The 21086-nt window shown below is 37.9% G+C and overlaps 1 long non-coding RNA gene across 1 annotated transcript; it reads left to right on the top strand.

Moving 5' to 3' along the window:
* Positions 1–1692: 1692 nt before the first annotated feature.
* LOC118766309 lies at positions 1693–12635 on the top strand. Its single transcript, XR_005002232.1, has 3 exons — positions 1693–1826; positions 2121–2122; positions 12622–12635. It is a non-coding gene; the product is annotated as an uncharacterized LOC118766309 (long non-coding RNA).
* Positions 12636–21086: the final 8451 nt, after the last annotated feature.

The following is a 21086-nucleotide window of genomic DNA, read 5'->3' as shown; positions in this document are numbered from 1 at the left end:
TGCATGCATGCATACATACATACATACATACATACATACATACATACATACATACATACATACATCACATCACATCACCACACCACACCACAACCACAACCACACCACACCACACCACACCATACCACACCACCACACCACACCACACCACCACACCACACCACAAGCAGTTGTCCGATGAGACATGATGTAGTTAGAACGTTATAATGAAATCTGTCGGAAGAATAACCGGGAGGACAAAGAAATAAGGACCCGCATTATGGTAGAAGCCATAGCCACTCATAATAAAAAGAAGTACTGGTGGAATGTCCCGGTGAAGACCTCAATAAAATGTAAACACAACAAACCTGTTATAACGATTTGAGATAGAGAAGAGAAACGGTGCACAGTTGTGGAAATTAGCTGCCTGGTGGATGTTAACATAAAGCTGAAGATCAGTGAAAAAGAGAATACCTACGTTGAACCATTGAGAAATATGCAGTCACTCTATTCAGATTACAAGTTCAGGTTTTTATACCTGTAATTATTGAGACCCTGGGATATGTAACACACTGCCTAAATACCAATCTTGAGAAATCAGGCTTCTCAAAACCAGAGAGGAGAAAGCTAATTCGAAGACTACAAATCCAATCCTTCACTGGAACTGTAAAAATCTGTAAAACTTTCTAGACGTTTACCATCTAAATATATATGAGCATGTCTAGATGTGCAACTATATGCATGAAAATACATACATAAAGCAAAACATACAAATCTGCACACATACAAACATACATACATACATACATACATACATACATACATACATACATACATACATACATACCAGGCACATACCGTCAGTAACTACTCAGGGTGACCTTTATGTAGTAAAACACAAAAAATAAGCGAAACACTAGCGCCCGACTGAGTTGAAGGCAGATTCACCTTTGCCTGTATAGTACGTAACGAAAACGGTGTTGTAGGAGTGTACACAGCAAGTGTACTACAGCAGTACTATGCGTATGTTAAATAGTGAGATTGAAAAGCAGGTGCAAATTATGCCTACCTAATCTACAAAAGAATGAAATATTTTGTATTTTACGCATAGTAATCAGATTAACCTTCATAATTTTATTGAATTAGATCCATATTTTGCCATAAATGGAAAATGTTGGTATCGATCTATTTAATTCAAGGTAGGCACTGCCTACCTTGCCTACCTAGGGGGCACGTCCCTGATACTTACTTACATACATAAATACACATACACACGACCAACACTATATATATATATATATATATTATATATATATATATATTATATATATATATATTATATATATATATATATATATATATATATATATATATATATATATATATATATGTATATATATATATATATATATATATATATATAGTTAATCCAAACAAGAAAACACACAAAAAAAACACAAAAAAACACACCAACGCGAGGACGTGGAACAAATAAAGTATTATTGGACGCTCAGGAAAGAAGGGAAAGAGGGTTTAACGTTTCGAGCGGAGCTCTTCGTCGAAAACAAAGGAGAAGGAAAGCTCCAGAGAAGGGAAGACAGAGGGAAAAAAATTGCTGGCGGTGCTCACGAGGTCACACACATATATATATATATATATATATATATATACTAGCTGATGGCTTATCCCTTGGTTCCGTTCTCATAATTGCTGCCTCCTTCAGTGTCTGGTCCCAGTGAGCATCGTCCTCCAGTAGTCCAGGTTTGGCGCAGGCTTCTCTATAGGTCGTGCAGACTTCCCATTGTGTCTTCGAAAGTCTGTGAATGATGTAAGACCTCTGACAGTGTGTTGTAGTAAATGCAGAAAGAAGCACTCCTGCTGGTTAGGGTGAACAGTGTATACCCGCGCGATGGCCCCACTTCCGAAGACAGCATCTTCTTCCAAGCCCTCAATGCGTGTTCCTTGCTTGCGTCTGTTCCATCTACTGTGTTCCCAGGTATAGTAACGGGGACCTCTACATACAACAGTGTTCAGGCCAAAAGATCACATTTGAAGAAAGCTGTCAAAGTAGTTTCTCATGGATTCAGAACTATATTTCGAACATTGTCTTCTGTGAAATATACTCCCTGGCCATCTTCAAGATGTACAGATAGATTTTAAGAAGGTGTTCCTACATGTAAACAGGGTGTGACCTTTGTATTGACAGTGTGTTTGTCTAAAAGCAGAACTTCATGCAGCACTTGTCAATTGGCTGAAGTGACATGAAAGGCATCATCATTAATGGCATATTTGTGAACAAGTCACTAATCGAAATAAGTGGATCTATTGTTTAGGAAAATACTATTTACTTGTTTAAGGGTTGTACTGGATAAATTACGAAAATAACTCAAACAGTTCAAATACTAAGAATTAAGCATACTCAATTTGATTCTTACCAAATCGTATAGGAAAATGAACGGGTTATTTCCTCTGGCTGTTAAAATAAAATACATTAGTTATATATAAGGATCCTTTCCAGGGGCCCTATTATCGATTGTTTTTCAACAATCTGAATATGCCATGAGGTTTCCAGACATGAGTTCTACTTACGTGTCAAGTTTCATCACAATCGATAAAACGATGTAGGAGGAGTTGGCTAACAACTCCGCGAACAGACTCACCCACAGACAGAATTTCCCACGTATGTAGTTGATATATATATATATATATAAAGTCAAACACACATGCACAAGGTGTGTGTGTGTGTGTATTGTTAGTTCGTGGGGCGGCTGCATTTTCTTAGGTGTGAGAGAATATATTCAAAATGTCTCTGGTGTAAAACACCTGAAAGTAAGTCATACACCAAGGGCATTGAAAACATATTCTCTTATGCCTAAAAAAAACGCACTCACCCCACGAGCTAGCAACACATATACCTTGTGTATCTGTGTTCGATTTTGTTTATATACCCCAAACTGCTTCTGATTCATATATATATATATGTGTGTGTGTGTGTGTGTGTGTGTGTGTGTGTGTGTGTGTGTGTATAATAGTAGGAAATATAATTCCAAACTTACAGGAAAGAATTCAATTTAGCAATTCTAAATCAAATTTCACAATATATAATATACTAGCAGCATAGCCCGGCGTTGCCCGGGTATGTAAGAAACTTTGTCGATAAGCAATGTCCTTTACCTTTTTACCCTTTTTTGTACTCATTGAACCGTTATTTTGTAAAATGAAGCCTAAAAGGCATTAAGGCATTCAAAGCACAGTTCCCTTGCATGCATGAAGAAAATCTATGACATTCAAAGTGCATTTTCTGGTTTTGTTTAGCACACTCAACCCAGTTCTGCGGTTTTTCCCAGTAATAACGTATCCTATTGGAATCAAAAGGGCCATATAGCTCCTTGGAGCAGACATGATGCTCGCTGTGAATTTCAAAAAACATTCCTGCCAATTTGTTAAAGATATTGTCGAAAATATGTCATCTTGAATTTGAACGCGATTTCTTAAATTGGCATGATTTTATCGATTTTTTCTGATGGTAAGGTATTGCATGGAAAACTAACGACAGAATTAAGTTCCTTAGGGTAACATTAAGCTTCACCATTAGTTTGGTGAAACTCGATTGCATGTTGCGAAAACTACAACGGAAAGCTTAGATTCTAGACCCCATGTCGAATTTATCGATTTTTTTCAGAACTGGGGGAACTTTTCAAAATTTTCGCTGCATTAGTTTTGAATTATGACATTGGGCTATGTGTGTGTCAAGTTTCATCAGAATCGTTTGAAAGCCGTGGTCAGGGTGAGGGTACAACCTGACAGACACACAGACACACAGACAGACAACTTGCCTTTTATATATATAGAGATTACTCTTTTACTCTCTTACTTGTTTCAGTCATTTGTGTGTGGTCATGCTGGAGCATCGCCTTTAGTCGAGCAAATCGACCCGCGGACTTATTCTTTGTAAGCCTAGTACTTATTCTATCGGTCTCTTTTGACGAACCGCTAAGTTACGGGGACGTAAACACACCAGCATCGGTTGTCAAGCGATGTTGGGGGGGTCAAACACAGACACACAAACATATACACACACATATACATATATACGATGGGCTTCTTTCAGTTTCCGTCTACCAAATCCAATCTCAAGGCTTTGGTCGACCCGAGGCTATAGTGCCACGCAGTGGGACTGAACCCGGAACCATGTGGTTAGTAAACAAGCTACTTACAACACAGCCACTTCTACGCCTTATATGTATATAGTTAAGAGAAATAACCTCTATTAAGCATTTCAATAGTGAAAGACATTATCCATATTAAATAAAAAAAAAACTGAAATACACTATAATAAATATAATTCAAAAAATCAATAGATTTAATTAAATTTAATTTTTTGAATAATATTTATCATAGTATATTTAAATTTTTTCTATTTAATATGGATAATGTCTTTCACTATTAAATTGCTTAATAGAGGATATTTCTCTTAATTATATATATATATATATATATATATTATATATATATATATATATATATATATATATATATATATATACTAGGAGTATAGCCCGGCGTTGCTCGGGTTTGTTTTCTTTTCAACCCTTTAGATTTGGAATTTTTGAAAAGTAAAAATTTTGCATTATGTGACTTGTTATTCTCTTTAAGTGAACATTTTTCTGGTTGAAATACACTGAAAAATGGCGACACAGCAGTCAAAAAATCGTAAAAAATAGGGATTTTCATAGGAAAAATTCAAATCGGATGATGTTAAGACCAAAAATTATTTACATAAAAAAGATTCATCTATTTTTAAGTATTTTATACTAAACAATATAAATAAACGTCGGATGATACAAGGGGCGGTAACTTGTATAAGATATTATTAATGATACGAGGGGCCCGACAATAACGCTTACAAATTCTTGTTTTTAATCAGATTTTTTTACTGCGCACATTGTTAGGGTTAGTATAGCACAGCTATTCACAAATACCTGTTCAGTGGTAGAGGGACGTGCAAGAAATACCAACCAAATCGGTTAATGTTTACAAGTACACCTGCACGTCAACCCCACCACTTTTCTTTGTTATATATATATCTATATATATAAAACTGTAGTTGTGTGAGTGTCTGTCCCCTTCGATTTAGATTCCTAACTACTCCCACATTTTGCGGTGCAGTTTAACCAAATTCGGGTATCTTATAGTCGTGATTCATATCGAGCCCGTCTGGGTATTAGCGCGCGTCTACGATGAGTCTACGATTTTAAAAATAATTTAACATCATTTTTTATTCCATTTTAATGCATATTTTTTTCGTGTGTCGATGGCGGCGGAGTTGGCGTCCATGCTCACAGCTGCACCTGTGTTGCTTCTCCCCCTTCTTCCCTCCCTCGTGAAGCTGTGGGGAAGGGAGTGTAAAGAAATCAACGTCGTAAAGCGTTGTCAAGGAGACCAGCGTTCTTTTAGAACATCGACTTCATGGCTTGAAGTCGCCAAAACAGAAATCGCTAAAAAAGCTGAAACAGATCCACAAAAACGGCAATTACCGCCACACAGGGCAGGTTTCCAGTGCAAACAATTTGCACAACCGAATGTTTTAGTTGTTGCACAAATCTTTATATATAAAAGTAAGGTTGTGTGTCTGTCTCCTACGATTTAGATTCCTAACTACTCCCACATTTTGCGGTGCAGTTTCACCAAATTCGGGTATCTTATAGTTGTGATTCATATCGAGCCCATCTAGGTATTAGCGCGCGTCTACGATGAGTCTACGATTTAAAAAAAAATTTACCATCATTTTTTATTCCATTTTAATGCATTTTTCGCTATTATATAAGGGAAGTAACTCTCTAAAAATGTCTACGATGAGTCAACGATTAAAAAAAAAAAATTACCATCATTTTTTATTCCATTTTTAATGCATTTTTTGCTATAACTCACTAAAAATGCTTATATAGTTATTTCCCTTACAAACCAGAGCAACGCCGGGCGATACTGCTAGTATATATATATAAGATCAGCAACAATTTAGATTCAAATGAATATGGTACTTAATTTAGATGCACCAGAATTTTGTATGGTGTTACCCATAAAAATTTGCGGGGTGATTATAATAAAAAATAAGCAACAAGAATGACTCCGGTGATTTGGTACAATTGTTTCGTACTACAACATTTTATTAAAAGCTGTAAATATTACAGCAGATTTAAGATGCTGAGTACTCTTCAGCCAATTTATATAGGTTTTGAGTATATATATATATATATTATATATATATATATATATATATATATATATATATATATATATATATATTATATATATATTATATATATATTATATATATATATATTATGTGAAATAGAAAGATGAATAATCTTGTAGTAGATTAATCAAAAGTTTAACCGATACCTTAGTAGCAAAAATCACAGCAGTGAACAGCACGGTTGGAGGTACAACCATCTGGCGTTGCAACCGTGCGTTGGTGCGGATAATTGAAATTAAAACATTATTGGTGAATTGAAGAAATGGAGCTGAACGCAGATTGAACAGAAATCGTTTTATTTCATTCTACACGTGTTTCGAAAGGCACAAATTACCAAAATCCGATTGAATAATGGGACCATATTGTGTCTTTCTCTTCAGGAAGAAAAAAGGAAATCCGTTGGAAAAACAAAAACAGAACAGAGGCAGAGCAAAAAACAAATCGAACTGTGCTCCTAAGAGCCCGTGGCGAAAAAAAAAAAAAACCTTTTTTTTTTTTTTCGCCATGGGCTCTTAGGAGCACAGTTCGATTTGTTTTTTGCTCTGCCTCTGTTCTGTTTTTGTTTTTCCAACGGATTTCCTTTTTTCTTCCTGAAGAGAAAGACACAATATGGTCCCATTATTCAATCGGATTTTGGTAATTTGTGCCTTTCGAAACACGTGTAGAATGAAATAAAACGATTTCTGTTCAATCTGCGTTCAGCTCCATTTCTTCAATTCACCAATAATGTTATATATATATATATATATATATATTATACATTATAGCCTCTGGCCCACCAAATCCTTGTGGGTGGATTTCGTACACGGAAAGTGAAAGAACATTGTGGTATATATGTATATATTAGTGTGTGTGAGTGCGTGCGTGCATGCGTGCGTGCGTGCGTGCGTGTGTGTGTGTGTGTGTGTGTGTGTGTATGTGTGTGTGTACCTCCACCATTGTTTTACAACCGATGTTGGTGTGTCTACATACCTATAACTTAGCGGTTTGGCAAAAGTCACTGATAGAATAATTAGTCGGCGGTGCTCCAACATGGCCGCAGACACATGCCTGAAAAAAGTAAAACAATAAAAAAAACTATGCCATTTTCATCCCGAGCAAGGCCGGGTATCTCTGCTAGTATGTATAAAGATGAGGAAAATAATAATCGTGTACAGCACATGGTTTTGGATGACTGGAGATTGGCTATAAATCAAATAGCCAATGCTATTAGCATATTCCGAGTGAGATTTGAGAATATCTGCTCAATGAACTTGGTATGACGGAGGTTTCTGCTCGGTGGGTGTCACGTCTTATGATATCTGATCAAAAGTGCACCAGGCTGATCATATCACGGGAAAATCAGATATGGTTTTAAGTAGATCCAGCTGGTTTCCTTGAACGCTTCCCATCTCAGGAAGAGTATTAGCTTCATCACTGAGCCAGAGACAATGAGACAATCTATGCAGTAAAAGTATCTCTTCTCACCTTCTCCAGAGAAGGCCAATGTCGTTTCATCTGCAGGGAATGTCATGGCCTCAGTATTTGGGTAATTATTGACTGTCTTCAATGGAGAATACTATGTCAACTTACTGAGGCAGTTAACAAACGCCCCGGAAAAGTGACGAAAAGGGTTTTGTTGCATCAAGACAATGCTTCAGAAGACAAGTCCATGGTTTCAGCAGTGCAGTGTGTGTGTGTGTGTGTGTGTGTGTGTGTGTGTGTGTGTGTGTGTGTGTGTGTGTGTGTGTGTGTGTGTGTGTGTGTGTGTGTGTATCTGTTTGTCTGTCTGTCTGTCTGTGTGCGTGTATATAAGCACCATAAAATATATCCACTGCATTTCAGAGCTTACTTATTAGTATAACGTTAAGCCCCGGAATATTATTACAAGGGAATAAGTATAACCGGAATAAGTTTGCATACATTTATAATTGGCCAAAACGATTATTCAGGAAACGTATTTAAAACAGGAAAAAACAATAAGTTTTCACAAGCAAAGATATTTAAAACAGCGACGATGTTTTGATCTTCATTGTTCAATTTTTTATCTCCTAATGAAACCGTATACTTATCGCATTGAAATTAATTATGAAATTTTGTTTAATAATAACGTTATTTTATGAATTATGACGATTGCGTTCTTACAGTGGAAACAGCTGCAGAACTGAATGAAATTATGAATCATCTCTACCTTTTTTTACTATTCTCTCTCTCACCCTCTCTCTCTTATACTCTCTCACCTCTATGTGTGTGAGCGTTTATGTATGTATGTATGTATGTATGTATGTATGTATTTATGTATGTATGCATGCATGTATGTATGTATGTATGTATGTATGTATGTATGTATGTATGTATGTATGTATGTATGTATGTATGTATGTATGTATGTATGTATGTATGTATGTATGTATGTATGTATGTATGTATGTATGTATGTATGTATGTAAGTATGTATTTATGTATGTATGTATTTATGTATTTATGTATGTATGTATGTATGTATGTATGTATGTATTTATGTATGTATGTATGTATTTATGTATGTATGTATGTATGTATGTATTTATGTATGTATGTATGTATGCATGCATGTATGTATGTATGTATGTATGTATTTATGTATGTATGTATGTATTTATGTATGTATTTATGTATGTATGTATGTATGTATGTATGTATGTATGTATGTATGTATTTATGTATGTATGTATGTAAGTATGTATGTATGTATGTATGTATGCATGCATGTATGTATGTATGTATGTATGTATTTATGTAAGACCTGTGGTTTCATGTGTTTACTGGTCGGCTTATATAGGCTTGTCACTAAGTGGTATTTGCGTCGTACTAGCGTTTATCATTATAATTTAATGTTGCGCAGATGTCTCTTTATGATGACCTCATTTGTCACTTCATCTGATGAAAGTCCTCTGGTGATGGAAAATCGGTGACTTTTGCAGACCTAACCAGCTGGAAGAGCACTGTAAGTTACAACTTTCGTCTGCCACCTAGACTTCCAAGCCATGCAGATCTGCAGTGAGACGAGTAGTCATTTGAGAGGTCATGGACAGAAAGCAATCATCTGTGAAAATGGAGCAATCGCCATATGTGTATGTATATATGTATGTATGTGCATCTATGAATGCATTCATGCATGCATGAATGCATGCATTTATGTATGCATGTATATATGTATGCATGCATGAATGCATGTATGTATACATGTATAGATAGATAGATAGATAGATAGATAGATAGATAGATAGATAGATAGATAGATAGATAGATAGATAGATAGATAGATAGATAGATAGATAGATATGTCTGCATTTATATTCTTCTGAAAAGATTATCTTGAGAGTGGACAACATCATCGTGGAGTCGTCTCGAGACACTGGTTGGCTTCTATTAGCGGTCAGTATTGTTTAATATTGCACAGGTTAAGCTATGCAATTATTATTAAACATTATGTTCTGAAAGCTTGAATTCCTATATTTGTAAGGACTTTTATTAGTCATTAAACAAAAAGCATCAGCAGTACTCATTACCTCGAGAGCTAGGATCATCTTACCTAAGTTCCATACTATGACGTGTGTACAAAACCTTCGGTTTCAAAACGCAAAATAAATAAATAAATAAATAAATAAATAAAAATATGAAGACTGATTCGATAGGGATTCAACACACTCGGCAGACTCCAGAATGATATGCACAAGGCCTACAGAATAATTCGAGAGAAACCGTTTTTTTTTTTTTAGCTTAAAAAGTATTAGTGAGTTATTTCGGAGTGAAACTCGGTCCACTCTGAACTACAGATGTAAAAAGCGCAAACAATCTCGATGCATGTTGCAGGTATGATTTATTCAATTTCTATGATGCAATGAAGACATTTAATGGTTTCGGGAATTTTCCCATAGCACCAGTCAACTCATCAGGCTGCGCATCTTTACTGAAAGACAAGCTGCATACGAATGCACATCTTTACGGAAAGTTTCTTCTACGTAGCACCTTGGGAAAATTTCTTCTACTATAACCTCGGGCTGACAAAAGCCTTGTGAGTGAATTTGGTAGACGGAAACCGTAAGGAGCTCGTCGTATATATGTATATATATATATTTGAGTATTTGTGTCTGCGTTTGTCCCCACCACCATCGCTTGACAACCGATGTTGGTGTGTTTACGTTCCCGTAATTTAACTGTTCGGTGAAGAGATCGATAGAATAAGTACTAGGCTTACAAAAAATAAATCCTGGAGTCGATTTGTTCGACTAAAAATTTTTCGCTGTAGGCAAATAGGTGTACATACAGCGAGTCAACTCACAGCGTTCCCTAACCAGACAGTGGGATGAATCCGCTTCGGAGTAGTTATCTCTTCTTCATCTACAGAGAGCGGAAAGCAAGTGCTGCAAAGTGATACGAGACAGCTACCTCTTATGATATTCCCGTCACCTATTGTGTGTGTATGTGTGTGTGTGTGTGTGGTGTGTGTGTGTGTGGTGTGTGTGTGTGTTTGTGTGTGTGTGTGTCTATGTAAGTATGTATCTATTTTTTCTGAATTTGTGTGAATGTGTATCGAATAATATATCAGTTGAATAAGGTTAAAACATGGTCTGGATTTTAGGTTTTTTTATTATGGTATTTTAACATTAAAAATTTTTTTGTAATGTTCATAGAGTTCATTTAGTGCTTTCATACGTTCGTAGTAATCATCAGATTTCAAAATTTATTTAACTGACAGTTGAATTCTTGACAACTGTAGTACCTCTTAGAACGTTCCAAGAAGCTGAATTTTTGGAATGCGGTTTTGACCAACCCACATGCAGCTTAAACGTCATGGTTTGCCGTGTGTACCGATATTCTGCAATTTGTTTATATTCATATGTTAACGATACTTTTTAATCCACATCATTAACTGGTTGCTATATTATTGTTGTTATTTCCATTCAGAACCGGTTTGAACATTTTAATAAACCGTTTTTGTTTTATCTTTCTTCCAACCTCACTTGTGTCATGTAGTTTGTGGAAAGGAAAAATTAGAAACATTTTCTGACCACATGTTTCTATATGTTCGCTCAATGGAATTTGGCGAACATTGGTGTTCCGGATTTGTTGTCTGTGGACTGGTGAGCGTTCCGATAATGCATCCCCTGTCTCGCCTCTATATAGTTCGTAGCAATTCGGGCATTTAATGCAGTTGATCAAATTTCTGCTTTTGCTGTTCATATCTGCATTTGCGAAAATCTGTCCATTTTTTGTTCTAATGGATCTACCAGTATGCATGTATTAACACGTTCCACATTTGTTATCATTATACTTCGATACTGTAAAAGTTTTATGCTGTTTGTTCATGTTGAATTTTGCCTTTGTTAATAGTTTCTTTAGGTTATGTGGTTGCCTTTTGCTTAAGATAAGTGTTTGATTAATTATTATGTTTTTTAATTTTTCACTTTGTTATGATTGGCAAAATTGTTTTGATGATGTTAAAAATGTTTTGATGATGCGGATTGTGTGTTACTAGAAATGGTATTGTGTTCCGTTGATGGGTTTGTCTTTTTCGTGTTGCCTTAAGTTGTTCTATAGGTATCTCTTTTGCCCGTTATATGCTATTTTCTATAAGTAGGAGAAGGTAATTTTGCAGAAATCCTTTGAGTTCTATAAGTTGATGTTTCTGGTATTTGGATCATCTACTATAGTACAAATTTTCCTGGATAGACAGTACGGGATGTTGCGTTTTGTGTGTGTTGGGTGGCATGATTTGAAATTTAGGTACTGGAGTGTATCTGTGCTTTGGTAATGTCAGTTGTGATTGTGGTGTTGCTCATTTCTCTTGTGATTTATCTATATACGTATGTATTGATGAACATAGGCATATGTGCATATATATATATATATATATATATATATATACATATACACATACGTATGTATATATATATATATATATGTGTGTGTGTGTGTGTGTGTGTGTGTGTGTGTGTGTGTATTATGTACGTGTATATATATGTGTGCATGTGTATGTCTATATATATATATGTTGTATTGATGAAAATAGGGATATATGCATATATATATATACATACACGTGTGTGTGTGTGTGTTTATCATGGACTCTCCCCTCGTTAGACGACGTATAAGGGTTCGGCAATTTCTTGCTGAACGGACATATTTTGTGAGCTTATAGAGACAAATGCACCACCCTAAGAGAAAGTATCGCATTGCCAAGACCTAGCCATCGAACCAACCACCTCAACTCCTATGAAATAAACCTAATCATCCAACCCAAAGGGATTTATCACCTACTCAGTTGGACCCTGTTGGCTCCAAAGAAGACAACAGCGATGATTGGAAGGAGATACCCAAAAGGAAAAAAAAGAAGAAAAGACTCCACTCTAACACACCACCAGAACACAGGCACACAATCACCATCACACACATTCACATTACCTACACCACCAGCACCGCACACCAAAAGCACAGTCACAAATTTCACAGTCATCAACATAAAAAACGTATCCCTCATGAAACACATACAAGAGACAACACAGACATTGCACCATACAATCCTATTAGTACGCTACCGCATGGCCTCAAGCACATACAAATAGTAAAAATAAACAGTGACCAATACATCCACCTAAAGAAAAACTACCCCAATGCTATAGGGAGTCTACAGAGAACCATTACCAAACACCTTTACAAAAACTTAATCGTGAAAACCTAAGGGAGAGAGGAAAATCTTTCAACACCCACGCACACACGCACAGCCCATAATATAAATAACTCCTCTTTTCTTCTCTCATGTTCTCATTCATGTTAGGCAGCATGTCTAACTTGAGCCTGAATTCCTAGGTTTTACCCCAGCGACTAGTTTGGCTCGTGGCTTGTGGGGTCTCCACGTCCAACCCAGCATGCTTCCCCCTTTGGCTACCTCTTTGTTATTATTGTTTTATTCATTTTTTTTTATCTTCACACCTGTTATTACTGTTTACTCACAATCACGCTGTTTATCGACTAAATGTTATCGACTACATGATTCCACCCTGTCTGTCCTGTATTGTCCCTCTGTGTAAAGCCCTTAGTGGCAAATAAAGAATTGGATTTCTTGCCGATCAACCACACCGATGATTTGTTTATAATGATCAAATGTTTGTGTATATATACGTAAGCTCACTCCCGTCATCAAATCGACATTACCTGTACAGGTGCACCGTGTGCTACATGTCAGACAACGAAATGATCGCAAAGCAACTTGAAATAAAGTGCTTTGCTCAAGAACACAACGCAAAGTCCGGTCTGGGAATCGAACCCATGATTTTGCAATCGTGAGTGCAACACCCTAACCACTAAGCCACGTGCCTTCATACACACACATACTCGTACATGCATACATGCATGCCCATGTCCAACGGAATTCCCGCTTGAACAACCAGATTGCAGCGTTGGTAGACTCAACAGGCGTATCGATTGAGGACCCTTATCAACAGAGTCAATTATTTGCCGAGGCTTTTTCAACTATTTTCAAACAAGATGATGGTAGTGAACCCCCTCCATTTGATAGATCGGTACCTCCAATGCCTAGATTGGTCATCGCGCGGGACGAAGTCAAACGTGTTATTCAAGGCCTCGATGTCAACAAGGGTCACGGCCCTGACGGCATACACCCACGGGTTATCAAAGCGTTGGCTCCGGTCATCTGCGAGCCCTTAACACGTCTATTCAATATGTCATTGGCGACGGGTGTTATACCTGCGGACTGGAGAACAGCGATAATCTGCCCAATTTTCAAGAAAGGGAGCCGCGAAGACCCGCTTAACTACCGACCGGTTTCCCTTACATCAATAATCAGCAAGATGTTCGAAACCATCCTTAAGAAAAGTATGATGCTCCACCTCCAAAACACAGCCTCTATCTCTGATTCCCAACACGGCTTCGTGCCGAAGAGATCATGTTTGACCAACTTACTGGTAATGGAAGAATTGGTGACGCGCATCCTCGATGATAGTGATGCTGTTGACATCGTTTTATTGGACTTTGGCAAAGCTTTTGACTCGGTAAACCACCGCCTATTACTTGTCAAGCTTCAAGCATATAGTTTCCATCCGGATATTGTACGTTGGGTTGGTGCCTTCCTCTCAGATCGCTCCTTCCAAGTCCAAGTTAATGGTTCGCGGTCCGACGTCTCCAGTGCGAGCAGTGGCGTGCCTCAAGGTTCAGTGCTTGGGCCCTTATTGTTCTTAGTCTTCATAAATGACTTGCCCGACGACCTCACGCAACACACCCTTCTATTTCCCGACGATATCAAACTGGTCGCTCCTCGCGGTGATATAGAGGATCTTCGTCGATGCCTCCACCAAATTTGGAAGTGGTCTAACAAATGGGACCTGTGTCTGAACGTGTCAAAGTGCTGTCATCTGCCTGTTGGCTCTCCTCCTGCAACTCAACTTGATTTCGAGCCGGGTCGTCTGCTGCTGGAGAGGACCGATCAGGTAAAGGACCTGGGTATCTTGGTGGATTCCTCCTTTTCGCCTTCGGACCAGTGCGTCCATGCTGCCAACAAAGCACGCGGAATTCTGTTCTTGATTCGACGGTCATTCGGAATGCTCACAGCAGCCATATTCCTACCACTCTATGTCACGCTGGTGAGACCCATATTGGAGTACGGGATTCAAGCATCTTCTCCTTATCTCCTCAAAGACATACAGCATCTCGAAAGAGTCCAGAAGCTGGCTACCCGCATGGTTCATGGTCTCAAAAATTTGTCCTATGAAGAAAGGCTGAGGACGCTCGACCTTTATTCTCTTGAAAAACGCCGCCGCCGTGGTGATCGCATTCTCGCCCACAACATCATAAGCGGAAAGTGTAACCTCTCGAAAGAGCTGTTCTTCACTCCTGCTCCAGAGCGTCGGCTGCGGGGTCATTCCGAAAAGCTCTACCTGCGACGATTTCATCTCAATCGAAGGAGAGGAGCTTTCTCCGTCCGGGTTGCGGATCCGTGGAACAAGCTGCCAGACGAGATGGTGAAGATGCCGACGACCGCTTTGTTCAAAGCCTCCCTTGACCTCAAGTGGCCTGAACTCTTTACATGAACACCACCCTGTACTTAACTCCATGTCCCCCTACATGGCCTTGCTATTTGCTTTTGAGCCAAATTAACTAACTAACTAACTAACTAACATATATACATACATGCATACATACGCGCGTGCGCGCATATATATATATATATATATATATATTTATGGGGGGTGGAATTAAGAAATAGGAGATTTTTTGTGAAAAGACTGTTTCGTGTTACTATTTCCAACTATGTTAATATTTTTCTCGTAGTGACTGTATATGACATTACAGTTGTTTATCTTATTAGAAATTTTGGTATTTGTAAAAATCTGGTTAGTAAAAGTCTTGTTATTTGGTCCATAGTCATTAAAAAATTTTCCCGTTTTATGGTGGAGTTATCATTACAAATATACTTCATAGAAATAAGATGTGTGCCAGGGTATTCCAATTCATGATGGTGCTTGGAATTTGTTGTGTGTTTATTGAAATTCATATCCATATAACTGTTGGTATGATTGGAAAACTCATTGTTAATTTTGTTGTACTTAATTTGATATTTATAACCAATATTCCTAAGAGTCAGATTATAATAGTTTTTATGCTTATTAAAAATTTCTTCAATAATAAATCTTAGAGCGTGTTATAAACAGTAGCTGCAACACATCGTGACGTATATTTGCCATTTAAATATGGCTAACCCCTAAGGGTGGATGCTACTGTAGTTTGTAGCCCCAGGAGGACACCTCCTACAGCTGGCTTTAGACACACTTTCAGTGTTTGCAAAGGGAAGCCGTCCTTCCCGTCTTCAACTTATGATACACACGGACTCGAGTTTCTGGGAACCTACTTTTCATCGACAACTGTGATTGTCACAAGCCGATGACGGGTCAATACCCAGAAACTCGAGTCCGTGTGTATCATAAGTTGAAGACGGGAAGGATGGCTTCCCTTTGCAAACACTGATAGGGCACAGAAAGTGTGTCTAAAGCCAGCTGGAGGAGGTGTCCTCCTGGGGCTACAAACTACAGTAGCATCCACCCTTAGGGGTTAGCCATATGTAAATGGCAAATATACCTCACGAAAAATTTCTTCATTCGAGGATAATGAATTAATTCTATTTTCAATGTTATAAGGTATGTTATCAAGAATATTAGTAGGATGATTGCTCTGCGAATGTATTTAAGTAATATTGCTATTAGGTTTATGGTATGGTTGGTAAGATAAAGTAGTGGGGTTAAAATTTGCATCCAAAAAGTTCACAGAAGTGTGCTCCTGCTCAATTATGATGGTAAGTCCATGGCTTTTGAAAAATTTGTGTAATCTCTTTATAATTATAATTACTATGATTATAATTTTTTATTACATATTTGTATTGTCTTTCGAAACGTACGTATGTATTGGATCCAACTTCGTATTAAATCTAATTTAATTCGACATCTTTTTTTCCTTCATTTTTTATACTTGTTTATGGTATATTTATACCTATAACGAAATTTTTCAACTATATATATATGTGTGTGTGTGTTTGTGTGTGTTTGTGTGTGTGTGTGTGTGTGTGTGTGTGTGTGTGTGTGTGGTGTGTGTGTGTGTGTGTATGTGTGTGTGTGTGTGTGTGTGTATAAACCAACGCAGAGTCTGATCAAGGTCTACTAAAAAGAAAAAGAAACTAGCCTGCCATCTGCATCTCCACGCAAGCTGTAATAGTTTTTGTGAGCACGTGGTTTGTACAATTTTCCGCAGGGTAGGAAGGAGGCAGGACATTTGATCGCAGTATGTTATAACCATATTTTGTTTATAGAAATCACACAAATAGTAGTTTAACATTCGTTACTTGACTATTCTAAATTCATGGAAATATTGCCTATAATTTAAAGCCTTGTTACTAAACTTTTGAAAAACAGTAACACTACCCTGATAGGTGATGCGTTGGAGGTGGGGATGAATAAACGAGATGGTGGATGAAATGATGTTCGGAATTTGATAAGTTCAGAACTTGAGGTTTGTTTATTTATTTCATTAATAAATTTGGCTATGCAGACTTAATCATGAGTGGAATATATATACGAGGGGCGTTCAATAAGTAATGCCTCTGACCCACTTGCCGTTGTTTGATCTAGCTGAAATTTTGCATGTACAATTCTTTATATTACTATAGATTACGTGGCAAATTACAGCTCCGAACTAACTGTGGTTTCTGATTTACATGTGTTTGAAATGAGTCAAGTGGGAATTGGAGCCTGTTGAGTGTCGAGCAGTGATACTGTTTTTGTATTTGAAATGACGCACAACACAGGAGACTTTTGATGAAATAAAAGTAACTTATGGTGATGATGCCCCATCATATGACCTTGTAAAAAGCTGGCATCGTGAATTCAAACATGGTCGGAACTCTGTGGAAACAGCTCCCAGATCTGGTCGCCCCCCCTTCTGCCATTGATGAGGCATCTGTCCGTCAAGTTGAGGCTGCCATTTTGGAAGATCGACGCATAACTATTCGCCAAATAGCCCATGAGGTCAAGATTAGTACCGGGTCTGTGGAAACTATCATTCATGACCATTTGCATATGCAAAAGGTGTCTGCCAGATGGATTCCCAGGTTGCTCACACTTTTCCAGAAGCAAGAACGCGTCGAGTGCTCGAGGATGAATTTAGGGATGTGCCAAGAAGATAAGCAAAAATTTTTCAAAAGACTGATTACACAGGATGAGACCAGGGTCCATCACTATGATCCAGAGACCAAAGCCCAGTCACTGCAGTGGAAGCACCATGACTCACCTCCTCCAAAGGAGACAAGGGTGCAGCCCTCCGCTGGCAAGGTCATGCTCACAGTCTTCTGGGACCAGGACGGAGTAGTGATGACAGATTTCCTGGCAAAGGGTACCACAATTACAGGAGCCTATCATGCTTCACTTTTGAGGAAATTAAGAGAAGCTATCAAAACCAAGAGGCGGGGCAAGATCAGCAAAGGCATCCTCCTCCTGCAGGACAACGCTCCGGTTCACAACTCGCGTGTCGCCAGATCAGAAGCACAGGCGTGCGGCTATGAACTCTTCCCCCATCCCCCTACTCTCTTGACCTTGCACCCTCTGATTTTCACCTCTTCCCAGCCATGAAGTTGTTTTTGAAAGGAAAGCGTTTCCCAGTTGATGCAGCCTTGATTTCTGAAGTCACGTCGTGGCTGGAGGACCAAGCTGGGGTCTTCTACGAAAACGGTCTCCGGAGCTGCATCAAACGATGGGAGAAATGCGTAACCCTGGGTTTTTCCTATGCTGAAAAAGACTAATACCTGTGCCAAGTTTCGTTGCTGTACTGCTATGGGAAGTGGGTCAGGAGCATTACTTATTGAACGCCCCTCGTATATATACATACATATATATATATATATTATATATATATATATATATATAATATATATATATATATATATATATATATATATATATATATATTATATATATATACGTATATTATATATTATGACATTTATTTCAGTTAGCTATTATACATCTTATTACGTTAATTAAGAAAATAATTATTTAATAAATAATTAAATAATTGAATTAAATTGAGACAATATGAAGTACGCCATGTTAGTAATTTAATAAACTTGTATAATTTTAATTTATGAATACCTTGTAAGATACTCTTCCAGCTGTTTATGGCTGGCCAAGTTCATCCTGCCCAGAGTGCGGCTGAACATCGACCTATTCCTGGGGTTCAGCGTCTTGATCAAGCTGACAAAGGTGGGGGACTCCACTACATGCAGCAGTAGCATGTGGTCGACAAACAGGTCTACAATCCTTCTGTCCACCATAGACTGACGGACGCCAGCGCCAGCAGTCTGGGCAAGCGTCTCGCCAATGCTGGGCTGGCGTGTTTTCTTTGCATATGGCTGCAACGACTGGCTACTGGTACTGCTACCAGAAGAATGCCTATTTCCCACGGGAAGAGCCGGCCTTGATCCTCTTCTCAAACTGGATTGTATGCGATGGGTGTTTTCTCTTGACATGCGACCTCAAGCTGTAGAGGCTCGCCGCTTGTTCCTTGATGATGGTCTCCTTGGGCTGGCATATGACGCACCGGAAGTACAGGATTTTGGCGTTCCTCTTATCCCTTGACGTAAGGACAAAGTAGTCCTCCAGGTGGGGCCACGGGTTCTGAGTCTCCTGGTTCTCAACCTGAGCGACCTCTACCTCACCCACAACCGTTGCAGACTTCTCAACAGGCCTTTCTTCCTCAGGCCGAACAAAAACGTTTTCACCTTCCATAACGATAAGCGATAACTTGATAAACCGATAACGTGCACTTGCTATCGTTGACACTGTAATGTGACAACGTCTTAAGTAAACACAACTCAAAATTGCAATATTGCTCGATGTTGGTCAGCTAGCTGCTGCGTCGACCAGTCACGTCTTGTCACGTGTACGCGTAGTCTGCCAATAGCGTGCTTGACGGACTCTTCGAGACACACTCACAACAGACAGGAACAAATGTGTGAATTTTGTTAGCAGAACTAAATTCAGCGGAAGCTAATTGGTCCGCTAACGGTCTCCAAAGTTAGCGAAAACGCTAATCGGATCTTTTCATTTTGAAGGCCAGATTTTTCTAGTTAACTAAATAATTTAAAACTTCGTATACTGGTAGAATGTGTCAAAAGAAAACATTAATTTCAGCTAGTTTTTTGGAGAAAAATGTATTTTATAAGTTTAAACGTAGTTTAAATCTGCGAATTTTAACCAATCGTATTGTCTGTTTTGATCTGAAATTATTAGCTGCATAGTGTTACTGTGACGTAGACAGCTATTTTGTGAAAATTTTAAACAACGTGGGTAAGAAGTAAGCAAACAGCTGTGGTAGATGTGGTTATCATGGCAGTGGTGGTGGTGGTGGTGTAGTAGTGACAGTGGATGTGTATGATGGCAGCAATTATAGTGTTGGTGTTGGTGTTTTTGTAGATGTGGTGGTGGTGGTGGTGGTGGTGGTGGTGGCGGCAGTGGATGATGATGATAATGATGATGATAGTAGTAGTGGCATTGATTATGTTAGGATGTCTCAGTGGTGGTCGTGAAGATGATTCTGATATTGATAGTCTTTGCATTGAGGTGGTGGCAGAGTCAGAGTAAATAATAGGAGCCCAGTTAACATAAGATTCTTAAATTTCGGAGATCATAAGATAGAGAGCAAGAAGTTAAAAGTTCCAATACTGGCCCAATTCCTACACCCCAGATTCTTCAACTATTTTATAAGAAAGGGGTTAATGGCAGGATAGGGATTCAGCTTAAAAATACATAAATAAATTACTGCTCCAACGATGTAATTTTAGTGTGTGTGTATGTATGTATGTATGTATGTATGTATGTATGTATGTATGTATGTATGTATGTATGTATGTATGTATGTGTGTGTGTATGTATGGATCAAAACAGTTTGATTCAAATTCTGTGGCACTTATATATTCATACATACATATACATGTAGATGTATATAACATATATATATATTGTATGTAAACATCTTTTATATATATATAATGTATGCATCTATAATACACACACATTATAAATATATATGCATTAGAATATGTGTGTATAGGTGTATATATATATATATATATATATATGCATATGTTTGTATACATGTGTGTGTAGCTATTTAGGATCTACACACATTTTATATATACTCCACGAAGTTTGAAAGTGTTTAGTTAGAAAAAATTATTTTTTAAATCTGTAGGTCAAAAGGTAAAGATCCGGTATTTTAAATTTTTGTTGCATTTCTAATCTTTCTGATATCTAAGGATGGATATTTATGC

This window comes from Octopus sinensis, linkage group LG1 (genome assembly GCF_006345805.1).
Source record: "Octopus sinensis linkage group LG1, ASM634580v1, whole genome shotgun sequence".
NCBI classification, from domain to species: domain Eukaryota; kingdom Metazoa; phylum Mollusca; class Cephalopoda; order Octopoda; family Octopodidae; genus Octopus; species Octopus sinensis.
Note: the sequence above shows the minus strand (reverse complement) of the source record. Positions and strands in the feature narration are given on the sequence as shown.